Genomic DNA, 22984 nt, shown 5'->3' with positions numbered 1-22984 from the left:
ATAAACTTCCCTCTTAGAACTGCTTTTGCTGCATCCCATAGGTTTTGGATCGTCATGTTTTCATTGTCATTTGTCTCTAGATATTTTTTTATTTCCTCTTTGATTTCTTCAGTGATCTCTTGGTTATTTAGTAGTGTGTTGTTTAGCCTCCATGTGTTTGTGCTTTTCACGTTTTTTTCCCTGTAATTCATTTCTAATCTCATAGCGTTGTGGTCAGAAAAGATGCTTGATATGATTTCAATTTTCTTAAATTTACTGAGGCTTGATTTGTGACCCAAGATGTGATCTATCCTGGGGAATGTTCCGTGCACACTTGAGAAGAAAGTGTAATCTTCTGTTTTTGGATGGAATGTCCTATAAATATCAATTAATTCTATCTGGTCTATTGTGTCATTTAAAGCTTCTGTTTCCTTATTTATTTTCATTTTGGATGATCTGTCCATTGGTGTAAGTGAGGTGTTAAAGTCCCCCACTATTATTGTGTTACTGTCGATTTCCTCTTTTATAGCTGTTAGCAGTTGCCTTATGTATTGAGGTGCTCCTATGTTGGGTGCATATATATTTATAATTGTTATATCTTCTTCTTGGATTGATCCCTTGATCATTATGTAGTGTCCTTCCTTGTCTCTTGTAACATTCTTTATTTTAAAGTCTATTTTATCTGATATGAGTATAGCTACTCCAGCTTTTTTTGATTTCCATTTGCATCGAATATCTTTTTCCATCCCCTCACTTTCAGTCTGTATGTGTCCCTAGGTCTGAAGTGGGTCTCTTGTAGACAGCATATATATGGGTCTTGTTTTTGTATCCATTCAGCCAGTCTATGTCTTTTGGTTGGGGCATTTAATCCATTCACGTTTAAGGTAATTATCGATATGTATGTTCCTATGACCATTTTCTTAATTGTTTTGGGTTTGTTTTTGTAGGTCCTTTTCTTCTCTTGTGTTTCCCACTTAGAGAAGTTCCTTTAGCATTTGTTGTAGAGCTGGTTTGGTGGTGCTGAATTCTCTTAGCTTTTGCTTGTCTCTAAAGCTTTTGATTTCTCCATCAAATCTAAATGAGATCCTTGTGGGGTAGAGTAATCTTGGTTGTAGAGTCTTCCCTTTCATCACTTTAAGTATATCATGCCACTCCCTTCTGGCTTGTAGAGTTTCTGCTGAGAAATCAGCTGTTAACCTTATGGGAGTTCCCTTGTATGTTATTTGTCATTTTTCCCTTGCTGCCTTCAATAATTTTTCTTTGTCTTTAATTTTTGCCACTTTGATTACTATGTGTCTTGGAGTGTTTATCCTTGGGTTTATCCTGTATGGGACTCTCTGCGCTTCCTGGACTTGGGTGGCTATTTCCCTTCCCATGTTAGGGAAGTTTTCGACTATAATCTCTTCAAATATTTTCTTGGGTCCTTTCTCTCTCTTCTTCTGGGACCCCTATAATGCGAATGTTGTTGCGTTTAATGTTGTCCCAGAGGTCTCTTAGGCTGTCTTCATTTCTTTTCATTCTTTTTTCTTTAGTCTGTTCCGCAGCAGTGAATTCCACCATTCTTTCTTCCAGGTCACTTATCCGTTCTTCTGCCTCAGTTATTCTGCTATGGATTCCTTCTAGTGTAGTTTTCATTTCAGTTATTGTATTGTTCATCTCTCTTTGTTTGTTCTTTAATTCTTCTAGGTCTTTGTTAAACATTTCTTGCATCTTCTCGATCTTTGCCTCCATTCTTATTCCAAGGTCCTGGATCATCTTCACTATCATTATTCTGAATTCTTTTTCTGGAAGGTTGCTTATCTCCACTTCATTTAGTTGTTTTTCTGGGGTTTTATCTTGTTCCTTCATCTGGTATATAGTCCTCTGCCTTTTCATCTTGTCTATCTTTCTGTGAATGTGGTTTTTGTTCCACAGGGTGCAGGATTATAGTTTTTCTTGCTTCTGCTGGCTGCCCTCTGGTGTTTGAGGGTATCTAAGAGGCTTGATGGGAGGCTCTGGTGGTCGGTAGAGCTGACTGTTGCTGTGGTGGTCAGAGCTCAGTAAAACTTTAATCCACTTGACCATTGATGGGTGGGGCTGGGTTCCCTCCCTGTTGGTTGTTTTGCCTGAGGCAAGCCAACCCTGGAGCCTACCTGGGCTCTTTGGTGGGGCTAATGACAGACTCTGGGAGGGCTCACGCCAAGGAGTACTTCCCAGAACTTCTGCTGCCAGTGTCCTTGTCCCCATGGTGAAACAGAGCCACCCCCCACCTCTGCAGGAGACCTTCCAACACTAGCAGGTAGGTCTGGTTCAGTCTCCCCCGGGGTCACTGTTCCTTCCCCTGGGTCCTGATGCGCACACTATTTTGTGTGCACCCTCCAAGAGTGGGGTCTCTGTTTCCCCCAGTCCTGTCGGAGTCCTGCAATCAATTCCCACTAGGCTTCAAAGTCTGATTCTCTATGAATTCCTCCTCCTGTTGCCGGACCCCCAGGTTGGGAAGCCTGACATAGGGCTCAGAACCTTCACTCCAGTGGATAGACTTCTGTGGTATAAGTGTTCGCCAGTCTGTGAGTCACCCACCCAGCAGTTATGGGATTTGATTTTACTCTGATTGCGCCCCTCCTACCGTCTCATTGTGGCTTCTCCTTTGTCTTTGGATGTGGGGTATCTTTTTTGGTGAGTTCCAGTGTCTTCCTGTCGATGATTGTCCAGCAGCTAGTTGTGATTCTGGTGTTCTCGCAAGAGGGAGTGAGAGCACGTCCTTTTACTCCGCCATCTTGGGTAATCTCTCCCAACTCTTTGCCTTTTGTCTTTTAAAAATTAAGTATTCTAAGAAATTATATATGAGTGGTTGGCATATAAGCATTAGCTGCTCTTCTGTGTGATCCCATGTTTTTGTGTTCCTTCCTCTTTTTTAAAAATAGCATATTATATTTAATTGTATGTTTCCACATCCCTCATTAGACTTGGGCTCATCTGGGTCAGGACCAAGTCTCACCCATCTTAGATTTATCAGAGCCTATGGTATGAGTGTGCCTAGTGCAGAATTGTTTTTCAAAAACTATTTGTTGAATGAATGAAACATCATTTTTAGCTCTAGGCCTTGTTTGGTTCTCTGCCTAATAAGATAATTTTTAATTCATCACAAGCACTAGCTCTTAATCAGATCAAAGATGCCCAAGCTCACTCTTTTTTTTTTTTTTTTTAAACTTGAGGGAATGGGTCTAGTAGAATGCTTGTTTTTTTGTTTTTTTAAAAATAAATTTATTTATTTATTTATTTATTTTTGGCTGTGTTGGGTCTTCATTTCTGTGCGAGGGCTTTCTCCAGTTGCGGCGAGCGGGAGCCACTCTTCATCGCAGTGCACAGGCCTCTCACTGTCGCGGCCTCTCCCGTTGCGGAGCACAGCCTCCATACGCGCAGGCTCAGTAGTTGTGGCTCACGGGCTTAGTTGCTCCGCGGCAGGTGGGATCTTCCCAGACCAGGGCTCGAACCCGTGTCCCCTGCATTGGCAGGCAGATTCTTAAGCACTGCGCCACCAGGGAAGCCCACCCAAGCTCACTCTTAATAAAAGAAGTACAAATTAAAACTCTACGGAGATACCACATTTTCACTTGCCCTATCCTTGTATATGTTGTGCACGTAGGATCAACACTTTGTTAGTTGTGTACACTAATATTGCTTCTAGGGAAGGCATTTGGGCGATACCTATCAAAATTCCAAATGAACATACTTTTGATCTAGGAATTCTACTTCTAGGAATTTATCTGACAGATATTCTCCCACAGGTGGCAATGATACAGGTAGGAACATTCACTGCGGTCTTGTTTGCAGTAGCAAAAGCCTTGAAAGGACCTAAATGTCCACCAGTAGGAAACTAGTTAAATAAATAAGGGTACATGCATGCAACAGATAATCTAGTCCAGAGGAAAAAAAGAATGAGGCAGCTCTGTATCTACTGATAGGGGATGATTGCTAAGATATATTGTTAAGTTAGAAAAACAAGATTCAAGGTGGTGTATGCAGTATGCAACCATAAATTATTTAAGTGATGATAATATAAACAGACCTATTTGCATGTATATGCATAGCTATTCCTGAATGGACTTATAAAACCCTAGGAATATTGGCTGCCTCTGGGTCAGGGTACTGGGTGGATAGGTAACAGGGAACTATGGTTTCTGTCCCTCACAGCACAGAAAGTCCCCTTTGACTCACTTATTTAACCCTTCACCATTTTCCCATTGCTGTTAGGATTAACTCCAAATCCTTCTCATGGCCTGCAAGGTGCTTCGTCACAGGACCCCGATCTCCCTCCCCTGCGTCATCTGCAGCCCCTCTCCCTCGTGGCTTGGTCTTCTTTCAATTCCTCAAACAAAATTCTCCTTCCCATCTCATGGCCTTTGCAGATGCTCTGCCTGGAACAATCCTCCCCTCCACCTTTACCTCCCTAATTCCTGGTGGTTCTTGAGCCATCAACTTCAAGGCCACTTCATCAAGGTGACCTTTGCTACCTCCCCAGCCTAATGTAGTCCCCCGATAGAAGCTCTCATGGCGTCAGAAACTTCTCTTTCAGTAGTAGACACTGCAATTGCAATTAATACGTTATTTGTTTGATGTCTGTTTTCCTTTCTAAGCCTCAAGTTAACGTCTGTCTTGGTTACCTCTGTACACATGCATAGTACGCAGCAGGTGCTCATACACACTTGTGGAAGGAAGAAAAGAAGTATGGAAGGAATGAAGGTGGGGGAGGGAGGAAGTGGGGCAGGTAACATGTAGAGATGAAGGAAGGAAGAAAGGAAGTAACAATCAAGACATTACATGAAATTTCTAAAAATCTTATATGTTCTGGTATAACGTTATAAGTCATAATTCTAGTTATTACTTTAAAATGTATATCTCAGAAATAACTAAATTTCCTTGTCAATTGCATTATTATGAACTTTCATCAAATCTTTAACCATGGTCATTTTTAAGTCTTTTGTCCTTTACAGACAGTTCTGGGTGTACTCTGATGCTTTCGCAAAAATGTTCCTATAAAAGGGTTTCATCTTCAAGGAATTCATGGAAAAGACTCTGACAAGTACAGGTTTCTGGTAACTGACTATACTGCTGAACTGAATGAATAAGCATTTTCAGAACTCTAATGGAAAACTGATGAATTCATAAAAGTGGTAACAAAAGATCAAGATGAAAAAAAACTACTAATTACATGGGACTGAGTGAACTGATGAGGATGATTATAATTTTTGTGACTTTCTGTTTGAATAAAAAAAAAAAAGACATTAAAGCCCATTGTAAAGAGCTCTCCCTATGTGCATTCCTCATTAGTAATTAGTTTGTGAGCTTAGTATTCTTAGGTTTACTTGAAAATTACATGTTAACTCTGTGGCCTTAGAATTCGTATTTTATAAAAATTGGGTATTTTGGTTTATTGTTTAGTGAAAAAAAAATGTACCACCACCAATGAATTTTTGTTTTACTTTAGCCTAGAAATCGTGTTATTCTGAATATTTCTTCTTTTACCACTGAGGGGCAGTAGCTTTTCACACAGAAGGTAAAGATTTCTATCTTTTATGGATGGGAAGGTGTTTTAATATACATATTGGGTTGGCCAAAAAGTTCAGTTGTGTTTTTCTGTAAGATTTGGAAAAACCCAAATGAACTTTTTGGCCAACCCAATATGTTAGGGCTTTAGGCTATTTTAAATAGTCTACATATTTTTACATTGATGCTGCTGGGTTTAAATATGAATCAGATGGTCATTTGGTTGCATTTAGAATGAATTAGTCTTCTTCCTGAGCCTCCAAGGCCCTGAAGGAGCTGGCTGACCCCCACCTTTCTGCCCAGCCATGCCGGCCTTCTCAAGGAGGCAAGATCGTCTCCCTCCAAAGCCTGGTCACTTGTTATTTCTTCCTGGAATGCCATCCTCATGAAGGTTTCTGCTCCACTGTCAGCAACTCAAACAGGACTTTACAGATCCTTCCATCTAAAGTAGCTCCACCCAGGGACCGGACAGGTTTTGTTAGCCCTGAATCTGAGAAAGAGAATACAAAATTATGAATATAAAAATTCATACAAAAATAAATACTTACTTAGAAAAAAAATCACAACAAAGGACAAAACAAAAAAAGCTGGCACATACCCCAATCATCAGAAAAGCCTGAAAAAGAGCACATATTTTTATTAATTAACTGCCTGACATAATATGTTTTTACCCTGCCATTTTGTGTATATACTCTTTGGTCACCTCTTTATAAGACAGCGAGGGTGTGATATTTTCTAGACAGTGGATAAAAAGGTAATTCAGTCTTCGGTAGAGTATCACTGATTGAAATGTGTTTTTATGATTGATAGAACAGAAAAGTTGTTCTTTGCTTTCACTACTCATTATTGGTAGTGCCATGTAAAGTTTTAGGATTGCTGTCAAAATTCAAGAAATCTCTATTAGGTTTTTTTTCATATATGGGCTCTAAGACTTTAGGGCATTTCAAGCGTTTTTGTTTCGGGGTGTGTGGTATGTGCGTGTGTGTGGTGTGTGTGTGCGCGTCTCTTCACACTAGCCTAGCATCACAGCCCCTCCGGGGGGCTTGGACTGGGCCTGAGCAGATGAAGAGCTCTGAAACTTAAGCTGCGTTAAGTCACAGTCAATGGCCCTCAACTCCACTCCTCAATTACTTGTTACCACTTCCCTTGGTTTTCATTTTCCTCAGCACTAGCCACAGCCCTAACTTACCTTAGTTCTGCGTCTGCCTGTGTCCAGATGGCCTTCCCCCACTGCCACGTGAGCTGGCACTACCCTCTGACTGTGTTGCTGAGGCTGTGCTCCCAGAGCCTCCCACAGGTTTGGCCTAGGAGAGGGGCTCAACAATTTGTTGAATGAATGAGTGAATGAATGTTACATGGGATTTAATATCAATCTCTCGAATTTGTTCTTGGAATTTATGAATGTTGATTTTTCATAAGACCCATTTTAATTAAGCGTGATGGCATAGAAAGTGTTAGGAGCACTAATTTTGCTAATAGGATAATTTTCTGAAATGGTAGTTTTTACGTGCTATCACAACGTGTACATTTCTTTGACCAGAAGTTTCGAAATAGTAGAGTCAGATTCTTTAGAGTTTGTGTGGGACTCAGATCCGTGATACAGCAGCTTTCAAACTTTCTTGCTGTATTAGCTCCCCAAGTAATTTAAAAACAGAGCAAGAGAGTTGACACCCTCACACATTTTCAAGTTATTATTTTTTTAAATCATAAGTTTAAATATTTGCAAATGATGTCATTACTGACTTAGTGTAAACTGAGACTTTAAAAAGCCAACTGTATTAATTGGAAGCAAAATACCAAATCAATTTGATTCCTGTTTTTATCCCTTTTAGAAATACATTAATGAACTCTTCTTTAATAGTAGAAAATAATATAATGTTCATTTTTCTTCCTTAAATCTGTATTCTCATTCTACTCCTTCTCCCCTCTCAATGTCCTATATTTTCATGTCTGAAAGTCTTCTGTGGATAGACCCATCAAACTTTTATATAACAACAACAACAACAAAAAATATATATATATATATATACACTTAAATGTAAATTTGTAAAGTTTTTGTTGTGATAACAAGCTCAAAATATTTAACATTTCTTCTAGATTGAGTTATTATTATTATTATACATATTATCAAAAAATAAATATATGACAAATTTTGATTACAAAAAGTAATTATGAAAAGTAAAATGTTATTAGAAACACATTTCTTAATTAGATGAGTTGAACTGTTCTTTCAATTAGTTTATGTATGCATGTTTGAATATTATTTATTGCTAGGATGAGGCAGAGTTTAGCATCAATTCTATGCCTACTTAATTTTTTTATAAAGGTAAGTTCTGAGAAAACTTATTCAAATAAATAAGCAGATGGGAAAGAAGAATATTTTGTTATAGCACTATTACTCAATCTCCTGGACTCCTTCCAAGTTTTACATCAGAAATTATATAATGATATATTACCAGGAACTATTATTAATGCCCTATTAGCTAACATGTCCTACTTCGGTTACATCAATGGCAAAGAATTAGGAACCAGCTGACTTGCAAAAAGAGTAATCAACCATTAGGACTTCCCTGGTGGTCCAGTGGTTAAGAATCCATGCTTCCACTTCAGGGGGCACGGGTTTGATTCCTGGTCGGGGAACTAAGATCCTGCATGCCACGCGGTGCGGCAAAAAAAAAAACAACCAAAACAAAAAACAAACAAAAAAAACCCAACCGTTAAAGTCATTTACTTTCCCAACACCAGTATTTAGGAATCTCCTTGTGTTTGGGACTTCAGATGTTTTGACTTCTCAGGACAATTTCGGGTTTTACAATGCAGTGCAGGAAGATTTGGGATGAGTGAAAGGTGTGTTTTTAAAAAAATTTTTGATGTGGGCAGTGATTATTAGAGGAAAGGTAGGAGGAGAACCCATAAACACCTGGACAACAGGTGTGTTTTCAGGCAGAGTAACTCTATGAAACAGTCCTTTCAAACGCAAGGTGAGGATCTGAAACTGATTTCCTTGAAACGACCTCTGTCTGTGTACGGAAGAGAAAAGTCTTGGAATCACATCACAGTTGGAAGACCATTCATTCTGAACCTATTTCAGAATTAGGTTCTGAGGTGTACTTTACAATGGTCATACCGCTAGCCCATAGCACCCCTGGGATGAGACCCAGGTGTCCTTATACCACACCCTCTACCTAGTCCTTCTCTCTTACAGCAAGTAGTGTTTTTTGTTTGTTAAAAAATGCTCAATTTTTTTAAAGTTTTGTTATTTTTAAATTTATTTTATCGAAATACAGTTGACTTACAGTGCTGTGTTACTTTCTGACATACAGCAAAGTGATTCAGCTATACTTCTATATATATTCTTTTTCATACTCTTTTCCATTATGGTTTATCACAGGATATTGAATAGAGCTCCCTGTGCTATACAGTAGGGCCTTGTTTATCCATTCTATATATACTAGTTTGCATCTGCTAACCTCAAACTCCCAATCCATCCCTCTCCCACTCCCCCTCCACCTTGGCAACCACAAGTCTGTTCTCTCTGTCTGTGTGTCTGTTTCTGTTTTGTAGATAAGTTCATTTGTATCATTTTTTTTAGATTCCACATATAAGTGATCTCATATGATATTTGTCTTTCTCCCTCTGACTTACTTCACTTAGTATGATAATCTCTAGGTCCATCCATGTTGCTACAAATGGCATTAAAAAAAAATGCTCAATTTAAATCAGCTTGTAAAGCTCCAGCAACTTCAGTCAAGACCAAAATATGAATAATCTGTAGAGGGAAAGGAATATTAGTCTCTGGAATTACACCGTATAAACTTCTAAAATATGCAATTTATTCTCGAAATCTATTTATCCCGGAGCCTCACAATCGACAACTGTAGTAAGAGTCTTAAGGGCGACCAACACAATATTTACAAGCAATTGGTAAGATTATGATTATTTATAATCACATCTTCCAAACAGAGTAAGTAGGTAACACACTTATAAAAACAAACTAAAATTAAAACACAAATTTGGTGATTCACTTTCAATTTATTTAGAAAGTATTTATTAAGAGTCTACCATGTGCCAAGAATGTACTGGCTGCTAGAGATTTTGAAATTAATTTTAAACTAATTAGCTTACTGCAGGAAGGCGTGCACATGGTGATTAAGAGCAGCAGATGCCAGGGCCACCTCTGGCTTAACTCTTGCCCCATCTTTTTGGTTTAGGTGGCTTTAGGCAAGCTTCAGTGTCCTCTTCTGGAAAAAGTAAATAATAATATGTAATTCCTAGTGTTATTGTGGGGCTCGAGGAGATAGTCATATAATAAACACTCAGGAAATGGCAGTTATTTTTATCACTCTTTTTATTTACCCTGCCACTCCATCACCTGGCGTGGTGTCTGCACTTAAGGGTAGACACTCAATAAGTGCTACTGAGTCAACAAATGAATGCACAAATAACAAATATTTTAATACATCACTCTATCTGTAAAAAAAAGAATTACATTGTGAGCAGAACATGTTATTCTCAAAGGCACAATTTTAGTTACAATATTTAGTACATTCTAATGCTAAATACCTTTAAAAATATTTCTTTCTCCATTCTACTATTCAGTGAAGTCATAGATCTCACTTTTAGAAAGCTTCCCGTGTATTCGAACATTTTCCCATCAATTTTTTTTTCAGCAGAGTCTTCAGGGTGAGAATTATGGTAGGCTCCTTTTAAATTATACAAAATAGTTCCAGGAAATCCACAAATTCCTTAGAAATATGTGGATCTAGTGGGAAAAGTATTTCACATTTTTGAGAATTCCCAGGTGGGAATGGGCAACCAGTGACATCGTATCTTGTTGAGATGAGAGTTTAAAGGACCATGGAGGATATATTATTGTTAGAGAATTTTTCTTGTGCCAATTTGGGGGCTGGTATGGCAGTACGAAGGGGGCAATTCTTCCCTTTCTAAGGTGAATAGTCCAAGTTCCAGATCCAGGTCTCTCATAGGATCCCTTTCTGTTTGCTCCCCTCTCCCTGCCTCTACTTTCACTGCTCTGATGATTCTCTCCAGCGACAACATCTACAGTGTGTTGGTGGGAGTGTTGGAAGTTTTAAGAAGTGACATCTGGGATTGTGTGCCTTATTGCAAAACAGCATTGCTGGGATCCCACATCCTTTATTGCTTAAGCTTTGGTTATTTTAACATACTCATTACATTGACCTGGATCCTATTCCTTGCTCTTAATCATTCAAAAGGATATTGGGGGGGCTTCCCTAGTGGCACAGTGGTTGAGAATCTGCCTGCCAATGCAGGGACACGGGTTCGAGCCCTGGTCTGGGAAGATCCCACCTGCCGCGGAGCAACTAGGCCCGTGAGCCACAACTACTGAGCCTGCGCGTCTGGAGCCTGTGCTCCGCAGCAAGAGAGGCCGCGGTAGTGAGAGGCCTGCGCACCGCGATGAAGAGTGGCCCCCACTTGCCGCAACTAGAGAAAGCCCTCGCACAGAAACGAAGACCCAACACAGCCAAAAAAATTTAAAAATAAATAAATAATTAAATAATTTTTAAAAAAAGGATATTGGGTTATTAAAATTTGGAAACGTAAATAAAGCCTAGGTACTGGAGAGCAGACTTGTTAATTAATCACTCACTCTACCTGGTTCCATTAATCCAGTCCTGAGTGTGCTTAAGGAAATATACTTTAAAGTTTCCTTTAAAATAAATGTCATCAGTTCTAATTATACTTCCCTTCACATGCAAAATTTCTTTTAAACCATTCTTTAGGTTGAGTTAGTACTTTGGGTGATGTTGGTTCTTCCCATCTCTTGTCCTGTTGGAAAACTTAAGCCCAGCTACTGAATTGTACAAGAGAAGAATTAGGCATTTGTTTTGTTCTTTTTCCTAGCTCTGTTTTTCATTCTCAGCACACCTACTCCTACCCACAAATCCAAGGCTACAGTCTTTCTCTCTAAAACATATTTCTGCCCACGATGTACCCAGAGGTTAATTTCCACAGCTCTGATTCATCTTGACAGTCACATGCTTCCAACAGGTGGGCAGTCACCTGGAGACACTTTTCTGTAATAATACATATGTTTCATGATGGTGCTACGTATCACCCTCATTTTCCAGGTGTACAACGCGACAGAATTCCAGTTTTTTGTCCTATCCCCTTAAGGTATTTATACCTTTTTTTCCCTATGTTTCTTATCATGTGTCTTAGCAATCATTTTTTAGTTTTTCTGACCTTCTCAATGTTCTTCCAGACATTTGATTGCCTCTGTGGGGTTTTTTCTCTCTTCTGTTTGTAATATAGTAATATGTTGTTCTGGTAATATATTAGTCAAAGATGATTTCTGTGGGGGCATATCAGTAAAGTAAATAATGAACCACGAAACCTGCAGTGAAAAATGTGGAAGTTACGGGAAGAAAACTAATCAAGCAGAAGTAAGCTGGCTCGAGGCTGGGTTTAGGGCTGGCTGGGTTTAGATAGGGGAGTGTGTCTTTGAGTTGCCTTTCTCTGTTGCATCTTTAGTCGTTCCTCGCTACCTGCAGCATCCTTCAGCCTCTCAGAAGCTCAGTATTTTCATGTCTCCCAGTTTCCAGTCAGGAAGAAAAGCAACCGCGGAGGACAACCTTTGAGGTGTCAGCCACGCTCACCGTCTCTGCCTGTCTTAGATCTGACCCCCTCATCCACAGGGTGGCTTCCCGGGAGCCGTTATTAGCTTAGATGACCCACCCCTAGCCACGGTTGATTGGACCAGGTGAGACCATCGCATCCATACTGCCAATCAGATTCCTTCTCCACAGACCCTGATTCATTTGAAAGCTTCAAGTTTGATCCAAAACTCTCCCCCTCCTCTCAGCACACATGAGGCTCAGGGCCTGGTGACTTGTGTGTGGATTTGTGTGTTTGTGCATGTGAGTGATGGAGGGGCATGCACTGTTCTCTCACAGAAGCCCACCTTCATCCATGGTGGATGCTTCCGGTGTGTGGAGCGGGAGGAGAGAAAGGGAAAAGTTGTTTCCTGAGGTGAAGGCGTCATCTGCACTCCAGGTGGAGCTTGTTGTCTCTGAGAGACATAGGTGGAGGCTCTTAAGGAATTCAAGCCCAAACCCAGGAAGAAGGCTTTGGGAGATCTGGTGACTCCAGGTCTGAAGCCTCCCCCCCCAACATTCCTCTGCACCCAGAGCCCCTCTGCTTCATGCCTCGGTGGTCCTTGACAAGCCTGCCACCTCCAATCTTACACATTCCATGGTCCCAACTCTGGGGTCTTAGGAGGAGGTGAGTGGGATCATGCTCTACCCATGAGGACCTGGGAGCTTGAGGGGGTGTCCATTGGCCCCTCTCCTTCTGATCACACCATCACACCGTGGGCCTCAGTGCTCATTCCCCGCTGGTACTTGAGATAGATCAGCAAGACCAGTGCTCACCAGTCGTGCAACCAGGACCCGAGATGTCAGGCTTCTCTTTCTCCCAGACACACACGAACTTGGAGTGGTTCTGTTGTGTTCCCTTCCCTCAGCCTTGTAGAGGAGGCCAATCCTGAGACCAACGTCTCTTATCAAACCTTGTCTTTTCCTCCAAAAGGAGAATTCCTCCTCTTTGATCTTCTCATGATAGGACCTGGCAAGCCAGCCTAGTCTCTCCAGCCCCTGCGAGTACAGTTGTACCAGGAATACAACTGGTGCCTCTTTATTTCAGCTCCAAGCATTTCATGATTTTTCTTAATACAGCACTCACTCTGCTGTGCTCCCCAAATTATTCTGCTAACATGAGTGCCAGGACGATCTCTCAATCCGAAACTCACACCCTCCTGCTGCTATAACTCAAGGAGGTTTCTGTTACTCGCAAGCAGAGTCTTATTCATATATTTGTAACTTTTCCCAACAACATACCTTTGGTAAGATTATTGGCTAAAGAAGTCAATGTGGGTCCCAAAGGAATGACTTTTCCTGGGATGCTTCAAATCCCACCAGGTTAGTGCCTTATGTGAGACTTGTCCTCCAGAGAAAGTGGATAGTTTTGTGATTTTCCTCCAGCAGAGCTTAGCAGCTTCCATGTAAGAATAGGCGAAGTGTGCAGTGGGGTTGCTCCCAGGCTGAGCTTTTTAGGGAGCACGTGGCAGAGAAGAAGAGAATGAGGAAAGGAAAGTGCTGGTGGGAAAGTGGTTAAAGCAACGAGCCATGAGGCCCAGGTTGTGGAGCACGGAGTGGTCCTACACCTTGGCTGCTCATTGGAATCAGCTGGGGAAACTTTCAAAATAATAATGGTTGAGTCCCTCCCCCAGAGCATCTGACGTCATTGATTAAGGCAGACTAGTCATCCTGAGCCGCACAAACTGCCCAGCTGATTCTAATATTTAGCCGAGGTTGCAAAACACAGCTGTATGTAAGGAAAAGAAGTGAAGTTAGATGGACGCTGGTAGAAAGTTCAAGATACTGGAGATCCTGGATGTAGTCGGCTTGACTGAGACCTGGATTCAAGAGGGAGGCTGCTCGGAGATCGGGAAGTCAGGACGGAAGGTAACACCGGGTGCCAGGCGTGGCTGAGAGTGGTTCTGCTGAAGTGACCTGTGAGGGTGGCGAAGTGGCTGATCTGATGGGGCTGCTGGCTGGGTCATCTTCGTGCGTGGCTGTCATTTTCTGGGATACTGATTGGAGGCTGAGGTTGCAGAGAAAGAGCCCATAAGGAAGTGCTGAAGCCCTTGCTGACTATGGTGGAGGGACCTGGGGTAGGAGATTGAAGGAACAAGGATGGGAAGAGGGTGGGAGGTTGGAGGACATGAACCTCAGAAGAGAAGAGGCTTTTCAGGGGTTGGGGGAGTGACAGTTGGAAGTTGCAGTGGATCATTTAGAGGAGGTGTAAGTACCCCCTTCCCCTGCAGGGAGTCTGGGAGAAGGTAGGTGTATAGGAAAACTCAGTTTCGCACCTGTGAGTCTGTCTTTCCTCTGTGTCTCCTTTACTCCTCACACAAAACCCTTCACTTCTGGTCACCAAATGTGTGGAGGCTTTTCTCCACGCCATCCAATTCTCTGTGCACCGGGTGGGGATGGGGTGAGTCCTACGATTTAACTAAGTCCTGGCACTGCCTACCTAGAGATAGTGTCAGATCCCACAGGGTATGGGTTCTGTCCTACAAGACTGTCCCCATCCCCGCCTTCAGATGCCAATCACAAGTCCAGGTTGTCACCTGTGCTTTTGATGGCTCGGCTATAAATCAGAGGTTGCCATGACTCCCCCTCCTTGGGTTTGATTAATTTGCAAGTGTGGCTCACAAAGCTCAGGGAAACATGTTTACCGGTATATTAAAGGATACGATAAAGGATACAGATGAACAGCCAGATGAAGAGATACATAGGGTGAGGTCTGGGAGGGTCCTGAGTGCAGGAGCTTCTGTCCCTGTTGAGTTGGGGGTACGTCACCCTCCTGGTGTGGATATGTTTACCAACCTGGAAGTTCTCCGAACCCACTTCTATTGGGATTTTACGGACGCTTCCTCATGTAGACATGGTTAGTTATTATTATTATTTTTTAATAAATTTATTTATTTATTTTTGGCTGCGTTGGGTCTTCATTGCTGCGTGCAGGCTTTCTCTAGTTGTGGTGAGCGGGGGCTACTCTTCATTGCGGTGCATGGGCTTCTCACTGCGGTGGCTTCTTTTGTTGTGGAGCATGGGCTCTAGGCGCACGGGCTTCAGTAGTTGCAGCACGCAGGCTTCAGTAGTTGTGGCACGCGGGCTCCAGAGCGCAGGCTCAGTAGTTGTGGCTTACGGGCTTAGTTGCTCCTCAGCATGTGGGACCTTCCCGGACCAGGGCTTGAACCTGTGTCCCCTGCATTGGCAGGCGGATTCTTAACCACTGTGCCACCAGGGAAGGCCGGCATGGTTAGTTATTAACTCCATTTCCAGCCCCTCCCCCGTCCCTGGAGAATGGGGAATGGGGCTGAAAATTCCAAGCTTCTAATCATGGCTTGGTCTTTCTGGTGACCATCCCCCATCCAGAGTTGTCTCAATAGAATAAAAGATGCTCCCAGTGCTCTTTTCACTTAGAAAATGACAGGGTTTCAGGAGCTCTGTTCCAGGAACCGGGGGCAGAGACCAATACATATTTTCTATTATCTCCCCATAGGGAAATGAGCAGTGTGCCCTAGACAGAGCTGTAGCACAAGTGAGGTCTTGGAAAAGAGCCTGATTCTTCAGTATTACTGAGGTTTGCTCTCCAGATGGTTGGGCATTTCTTGTAAAATTTTTCAGAATTGAATGAATAGATTGTTTAGGATCCATGACTTAGCTTGTGCTGTGCAGGGGTCACAAATTGGTGAATTCCAGCGCATTTTGTTCAGACCACACCAGAGTTTGGGGGGAAAATGGAACCTGAATGTCTGTGTGTGGAGCCTGCTCTCTTCAGTTTACCCCAGGTCCCACCTTTGGCCCCCAAATGGAGCTGCTTCCTACATTTACACTACCTACTCAGCCCCAAGACTTTTGTTTCCTTAATTTCTTTTATTATGAAAAATTCCAGAATATAAAAGTAAAGAGAATGGTATAATGAATCCCCATATACTATCACCCAGACCTGAAGATTTTTTTTTTTTAAATGAAAGCTTATTTATTTATTTATTTATTTATTTTTGGCTGTGTTGGGTCTTCGTTTCTGTGCGAGGGCTTTCTCTAGTTGTGGCAAGTGGGGGCCACGCTTCATCGCGGTGCGCGGACCTCTCACTGTCGCGGCCTCTCTTGTTGCGGAGCACAGGCTCCAGACGCGCGGGCTCAGTAGTTGTGGCTCACGGGCCTAGTTGCTCCGCGGCATGTGGGATCTTCCCAGACCAGGGCTCAAACCCATGTCGCCTGCATTGGCAGGCAGATTCTCAACCACCGTGCCACCAGGGAAGCCCGAGACCTGAAGATTTTTGATGTTGGGACCCCTGGGGAGATAAAAAGAGCAGGACAATCCACTTCTTTGCAAAAGCTTTCCCTCCGGTGCTGCTTCACTTTCACCCCATCCTGACTTACTAGTTGTTATTTGTATTTCTACTGAAGCATTTCCACATAATTATTCATACATACTTGTCGAGCCACTTATGTGTGCCAGGCCCCTTTGTAGGCACTGGAGCTAGAGCAGAGAGCAAAACAAACAAGGTCCCTGTCCTCAGAGGACTTACAGCACAGGGTGGAGGAGAAAGACAGTATACAGTCAGTCATCAATCAACGGGTCATGTGAAGTGCTACGAAGGACAAAAGCAAGGCCATTTGACAGAGCATCTAGTCAAGGTGTAGGGGATGGCAGGATTGGGGTGATTGGAGCACTTCAGGTATTCAGGAGGGCATCCCTGAAAGGGTGGCATTTGATCCAAGACATGAATGACAAGAAGGTACCGACATATGAAAATCTGAAAGGTACCACACTCCAGGCAAAGGGGACAGCCAGTGCAAAGGTCCTGAGGTAGGAAAGAGCTTAGGGGCTGTTCGAAGGACAGAAAGAGGTGAGCAGGATGGAGATGTTTCTCAGGGCTTCCTTGGGGCACCTTAGCCCTTCCTAATGCTGGGTTAAGTGGCTTATCTCTGTGCCTCTACAGTGCCCTCTGTGACATCTATTATAGCACTTAATTCCTTTAGTGAGGATTTGTCTGTCTCCCTCACTGGTCCAGGGACTGACCAAAGGCAGGGTGGTACCATTTTCATCTTCTTATTTCCCAGAGCTTAGCTGTGTCTGGCTCACAGATGGTGCTCAATAAATATTTGAAGCAGCATAAATGTGTGCTTTTTGGAGGAAAGAAGAAGATGGGAATCTGGGCCCCTGAGTTCAAGACTCAAATTTGGAAGTAACAAGCAAATCACAAAAATTTTCAGCTCCTAAAATTTTCCCTGCGTGTCTGAAAGAGTACAATGAAGTATTTTTGCAACTATTCAAGTTTCCTTCTTTCTATCAGGGGTCTCCCAAATGTGTATTTGTTTTCTCATTCATCAGATATTTATTGAGTTCTTACTACATCCAAGGCATTATTCTAGGCACGTGGGTATGCAAGTGAATAAAGCCAAGTCTCTGCCCTTGTGGAGCTTGTATTCTAGTTTGTGGGGAGGAAGTGAAAAACAAATATTTTTTGACAAAAAATGTATGGCAAGTGGTGACCATTGCTATCGAGAAAAATAAGCAGAGTAAGGGGGATAGAGAGTGTAGAGGAGGGTGCACTGATATTTTACAGGGAGTGGTGAGGGAAAATGAGTCAGTTTTGGGTCCTCTGGGAATCACATGCCAATAAGGACATAGAATTGCAAGACTGGAGGGTGGGATGGGGTGGAAATGCTCATGAAAGTTAAAGGGGAGAAGGACCAGGAATGACAGGTAGAACCTTCAGGCTGCAATGCAGGTCTGGCACCTGTGAAAGGGGAGGAGGAGATAGGACTGGGTAGAGGTTGAAACTGAGTTGTGATGAAGATCCAGAAATGCCTTGGTCCACCCGGTGGTGAGTTCTGGAGAGAATATTGTCCTCTGTCGTCCTTCATGCACAGTTGTCCTTTGTCAGGTCAACATGTCAGGCTTTTATACCCTTGCATTGCTTGGGCACCAGGTACAGGCTGGCCTAGGGAAGGTGTGACCTTGAACAAAGAGGTCCTCTGCAGCTTTGACCTTGAAGGAGCTGGGCACTGGGGTCATATAACCCACAGCTGGGCAGCCTGTCCTTCCATGAAAGGGCATCTGAGAGGCGAAACTCAGTGTCTGTGACAGGAAGCAATCGGAAGTTTTTGAATCGAGGAGTGTCATGATCTACTTAGCTTTTAAAAGAATCATTCATGATAGTCTATGGAGATTAGATCGGAGGGAGCCTAAGGAGGAAGTAGAGAGACTGCTTAAGAAACTTACCGTGTGATAATCTAGGTGAGAGATGATGGTGGCTTGGTCCAGGGAGGTGATGGTAGGAAGGTTGTGAAAAGCCGATATATTTTGAAGGTAGGTCTGACAGGCTTTGTTGATGGACTGAAAGTGGGCGTGAGAGGAAGAGAGGAGTCAAGGATTTGGGCTTGAGCAAAATCTTAGAATCTGGAGCCGCCATGTTCTAAGATGGCAGATGCTGTGGGAGGACCATGTTTAGGGGGACAAGAGAAGCTCAGGACCTTGTATTCAGACAAGGGCTGCTCCTAGGACATGTTGGGCTCTGGGGAATGTTTTTATGGGATATCTGTCTATATAAGCAATTTTATTTTAAAAAGCTATTCAATCTAAAATGTATTTAAAAATTCATGGGTTCATGTGAGGTGTGGTGATCTGCCATGTGGTTTAGAACAGTGCGTTGGAAAGTGGTACTTCTGTGAAAATGCTCATCTCTCCCGACTGAGGAACAGGAAGCATCTCTTCTTGTTCTTTCTTGGCAAACGAACTACTTTCATATCTTCCACTGGGAGAAAAAGATAGCGATGCTGTGTATTCTTGCTCTCAATGCCATGGTTTTTTGGAAACTGTATTGAAACGATAAGATCTTGTGTCTGCAGCTCCCTCATCCCACTTATTTGGTGCTGGTTATATCGGTACTCCTGATACCGTATCATCCACAGCGTGGCCTGTGAACACTGGCTTCTGCGACTCTCAGAGGTGACTGCTGTGCTTCGCGGACGGTGACCACAGCGCACGTCTTACGTGGGAACACTGAATGACTGTTCCTTTTGTGGCAAATTTACTGTTGGGAATCTTACAGTGTGAACGTGGAGGAGTGCATCTTCCAACACAGTGCCTGCCTTGGACATGATGTCTCAGTGTTGACTCTGCAGCCTCTCTCCACACAACTCCACAGGAGGCAGTGCTGGAAGAGAGGGGTCATTCACTCAGGGGTGTCCATCCCTCGTCCGGCACTACTTCATGCCAAGCCGGGAGGCCAGGACGGGGCCATATCCATCAGAGGCCAGGGGACATGGACAGGCATAGCCTGCTGACCTTGTGGAGCAGTGTCTGGAAATTCCTCGGGGTCTGAGGCGTGGCCACCCCTGGAGGAGCCTGTAGAGGGGTGGGGTGACCACTGGGTGGCAGTGGTGGCGGGGGAGGGAGGAGCCATGTTTGAGGAAGGATGCTCAGGGTAAAGAGCCCCTGTCGCTACCCCTGCTGTCCCCCTGGGCTGTGTCCCTTCGCCCCCCTCCCCGCCCTGTGCTGAGGCCGGAACCCGCATAGGTGAGAACTAACACGGGCCTCCACAGGCTGCTCAAAGCAAGGGCTGACGGTGGACCTTTGGCGGCCCAGAGGCCGGAACTTGTCCTGTGTCTGAGAAGAGTCACACACAGTCTGCACTGTACTGGGCAGCCCAATCTCACCTGATTCCGGGACAGAGATACTGTACCCACCAGCAGGAGCTTTCCTGTCACCATTTGCCCCTCCTGGAACCGGGGCCAACAAGAGTCCCAGGGCTCCTTGGGGCCCTTGGTCAATGCCAGACTGGGGTGGAAGTGGGAGACATGGGAAAGAGGTGTACATTGTCACTGAGCACCTAGAAGGGAAGAAACCGGGACTGGGTCCCATGCTGACCTGTCCAGGCTGGGGGCACCCCTCCCGGATGGCACAGCTGGCCCTGAGCAGTCCTAGCCACTACAGAGGGACTTAGACAATTTTGAGGACGGTGTCTATGGTGACCAGAACCCACGCAGACCAGGTCCAGATTTGGGGGAACCCTGCCTGGACAACCACGGGAAGGGGCACAGGGCCTGAACCCCAGGGTTCAGGGCAGTGACTGGCTTGGGTCTAAAGGTTAGGCTGATGTCAAGTGCATGTTCTTGGGGGTGGTCCAGGCTGGAGATACAAATCTGGGGGTCATCAAGCTTCTGGGAATGGCTTTATGGAAGGAAAAAGTTCTGAGGCTTCTAGCTCCCAAACTCCATCATCTTATTATAAAATGTAAGAAGACAGTCCTCTCCTTCCTAGGGGGATGAAGAACTCTAAACAAGAATTACCCACATGATGGTTTCTAGAACTTCCATAGCTTATGCTTATGCAAACCTACAAAGACCTCTGAGTCCTGAAAACAGAAACAGTTCATAATATGAAAAACCACAGGCCTGAACCTCCCTAGGAAGCAGTACTTGTGGGGAAGAATGACATTTTCATTCCCAGTGCCAGGCTGAGTATAGGCTAATAAAACTTTCCCTGCTCTCTGAACGGTGTTATTTGTTTTAGTCTGCCGTCTGTTTAGTCAGGGGAATAATTAACAACTAAGTCTGCTGGAAACATACCACAAGTGGCACTCGGTAAATATTTGTTGACAGTGGTGAGGCTATTGCTTACTATACCATCAAATTAGCAACATAAAATTGCGGAGTTCTTTAAGCACGGTATGAGAGATTTGTCACCTTACAGATGAGAAAATCGAAGCTCAGAGAAGCAGGGTGATATGTCCAACGCTGCATAGTGAGGTAGAGGCAAAGCTAGGACTTGCACCCCAAATTTCTGATTCTAAATTTATTAATTGTTTTTTCTACTACATCGCATGAGTGTTTTGCAATGTAGTGTTCTGCACAATTCATGTGTTGAGACATTAACCTTTCCAGAGAACAGTAAAATCTCATTGAGTCAAAATAATTGGAAGGATGGCCAGGCTGAGTTGGGGGAAAAGTTTGAACTATTTTCAAAGATATTCAGCCTTTTCCTTTCAAGGCCATGTAGTAAACTGGAACAAATAACCACAAAATGGGGCCAAATAGAGGTCTCACTGAACCTGCTTGAAGGAACAAACAGGAATCATTTTCAAATGGTACATGAGCAGCTTGCAAATAAGTGATGACTGCTAAAAATATGTTAGGCATTTGGGGAAATAAATTTTTGTTAAAAGTACTCTAAATATTTCCCTTGAAAATGTACTTCATGTAAAAATTTACATAGGGAACGTTCACAGATCTCTCACTCAAACCATGTGATAAAATGATTGTGCGTTTGATATAGTGGCATACAAATTAACCTCTTCTGTTTGGCTGTACTCGAATGGTTTGGCATTATTTCTGTAGCTCACAGCAGCACAAATGATGGCATCTGTCTCTCTCACTTTCCGTCTCCTTAATTTTTCATCTATCCAAGGCCAACAGAGCCTCCAGCTGCTTGAAAACTGGAAGCATTTTCTGGCTCTTCCTTTCCCTCACCACACTCCCACCAATTTTGGCCAAATGACCCTGCCCTTTCTGTCACCATCTGTGAGAAGTCTTTGTATTTGGCTGCCTTTCAGTCGTTTTCTGTTCAAACACTAAACATTCATTTGTTCCTGAAGATGTTTAGAAACACTGGGCCTCGTTATCCCTAACTCTGCGGTTTAACACACTCTCAGACTATTCCTGAAGCACTTCCCAGGGCTCCTCTATTTTTCTGTCTTCAGATTGACTCCTTCCTCCTCGATTGTGTAAGAATCAGAATTGTCTACCTGGCACATAACACACGGAAGGTTCCAGACTGGCTGAGTGGATGTTACTGACTAACAGGGAGGCTGTTTGTGAAAACAGTCTGTATAATATTCTCAGCCAGCCATTGTGCTCAAAACTGGGGAAAATGATCTCTAGGGGAAGAAAAAAAGAGGATCCGGTTGGAGACAGATAAGGCTTTCCTTGCTGGGTGGGTTGTCCAGGATGTGATTCAAAGATCCATGTATCTTAGGGAAAAACTGATCAAAACAAATAAAGGGAGCTACAGCTGTTTCTGCCGTTTAATGTTACAGTTTGTTCTGATGAAATAGCTTGAGTTCAAAGAAAAATAGAGCTCCTCCGGCATTCCCAGCTGGTGCCTTGCTGCCCCCCTCTGGAGAAATTGGGAACTGAAGCTTTTAATCCCTTCCTGTCCAGTTCTGTCTCCGTTAGAGGTCTGCATTGGCTTGGCTCCCTTACTCAAAGGCGCTTTGCTACAGTGTGAATAAGTATCAGGTCATAAACTGCAAACAGTTTACTCAGTGAGTTTACATCGACTCTGAGGAATGCAGGGATCTCTATTTCCTGGCAGGAGGATGAACTCCTTAGTTTTGTGAACCATCTCTCCTGGTTCCATTCTCCTTCTACCAAGAATCCAAGGTAAAGCCATCTTTCCTGGCAGCCTTGCGCTAATAAGAAATCCTTCCTGACTTGGCATCCTGCCTTCGGAATCTTACCCTTAAAAGGGAGAGTTTAGACTCTGGATCTCTAAGGTCTCTGTGGCTCTGATTCCATAAAGATATCTTTACCAGTGAGAAATGTCTGTTTAACACAAGGAAGCTTATAGGTATTGAATGAAATTTCCCTTTTAATGAACAAGATTTCTGGAAATAAAATGAATGCACTTGGTGGAGGGATGAATTTCAAAAAAACATTTTCAAAACATGAAATATGCCACTAGGAGTCACTGTTGACATACAGTTTCATTCCAGTGTACCTTCAGTATGTATATTTCCTCTTGAGGGAAACATTTTTAAAATCAAAAGGTATAAGAATAATTAAGGGTTACAGTGTTTTGCGTGGCAATGAAAGTTCTGAAAAGAATATTAAAGGGGCATCCATCTTACACAGTAGTT

The sequence above is a fragment of the Balaenoptera musculus genome, chromosome 3 (genome assembly GCF_009873245.2).
Source record: "Balaenoptera musculus isolate JJ_BM4_2016_0621 chromosome 3, mBalMus1.pri.v3, whole genome shotgun sequence".
Lineage (NCBI taxonomy): Eukaryota > Metazoa > Chordata > Mammalia > Artiodactyla > Balaenopteridae > Balaenoptera > Balaenoptera musculus.
Note: the sequence above shows the minus strand (reverse complement) of the source record.